The following is a 1,411-nucleotide window of genomic DNA, read 5'->3' on the forward strand; positions in this document are numbered from 1 at the left end:
TTATTCACAAATTATGTTATCAAACAAGTTCAAATGGAATAATAATCATGCTCCTTCTTCCTCCTCCTGTCAAAATAATAATAATAATGGTCAAAAACTCGTTATTACAACATATTCATGCTCATTTTTGCTGTTTATTCTTACCTACGGAAACAAAAAAAAAAAAAATTAATTTTTATCAAAAATTTTTTTATTTAAAAGAAACTACGATGATAACCCGGTCAACGGAAATTGTTATACAAACACCAATTAATTTTAAACCCCTTTATACTTAAACCTCGTTAATAATTTAATACGACGAAAAAATAAACCGAAAACGATTTGTTTAAATAATTTTCATAATGTTTAATATATATATATATATGTATAATTAAAAAAATAAATATGTTAAAAATAAACGTGGGTAGAAAAAAAAAAAATAAAAGTAAACAAAAAAAAATATGTGAAAAGAGTAAATAAAAACGTGGAACGAGAATGACGTCATTTTAAATTTTGGCGGTCGAAATTGTAAACAAACGAAAAAAACCGTTTTAATGAAGAGTCGAAATTATTACGTTTCGCGATACTTTTTTTTGTTTTTTTTTTTTCACTTTATTTAATGGCGGTTGATGATTCGGCAAAAACTTTCATTAACTATAAGTAATAATAATAATAATAATAATAATAATAATAATTTATACCAGTAAAATTATAAATTCTTTATAACTTGATAGACTAATGTGAGACATTCTCCACGTGTTGACATTTAAAATTAAAAAAAACCTATAAAATTATTATTATTATTATTATTTAAATTACAACAACAACAACAACAACAACGGGAACCTTAAAAAATATTAAATAAATTATTTTCCCCTTTCTCCATAACTTTTCCATCAATAATAACAACAACAACAAACACTCAAACCGACGGCAAACGTTTTATTATTTTCCTCCCTTTTTACTTCAATTACATACAAGTATATAATCTCATCGTTTATTGATTACGTCACTATTAATTAATATTAAAAAAATTAAAATGACGTCATTTCAAAACGATTGTTTACATTTTATAAAAAAATTCCCACATATTTCTTTTCATTTAATTTTTTTTTGTGTGTGTGTGAAAAGACATCGAATATATTTCAGCAATAAAAGAAAATGAATATCCGTGGAAAATGAAATAATAATAATAATAATAATAATAATGGCGATGATAATAATAATAATTAACCTCGAGGTATCATTTTTTATAATTAGCATATCAATCTGTTTTTCTTTTTTTTTCGGTTAATAAATATTTACTCGAGTAATTTTTTTTTTTTTTTTAAACTCATTAATTAATTAATTAATTAACACCGTAATAAATATAGGTATATGTAACGAAAAATAACGTATATAAAAGGAGCAGAAGAAAAAAAAAAGAAACCTA

This window comes from Pediculus humanus, genomic scaffold (assembly GCF_000006295.1).
Source record: "Pediculus humanus corporis 1103172107667 genomic scaffold, whole genome shotgun sequence".
NCBI classification, from domain to species: domain Eukaryota; kingdom Metazoa; phylum Arthropoda; class Insecta; order Psocodea; family Pediculidae; genus Pediculus; species Pediculus humanus.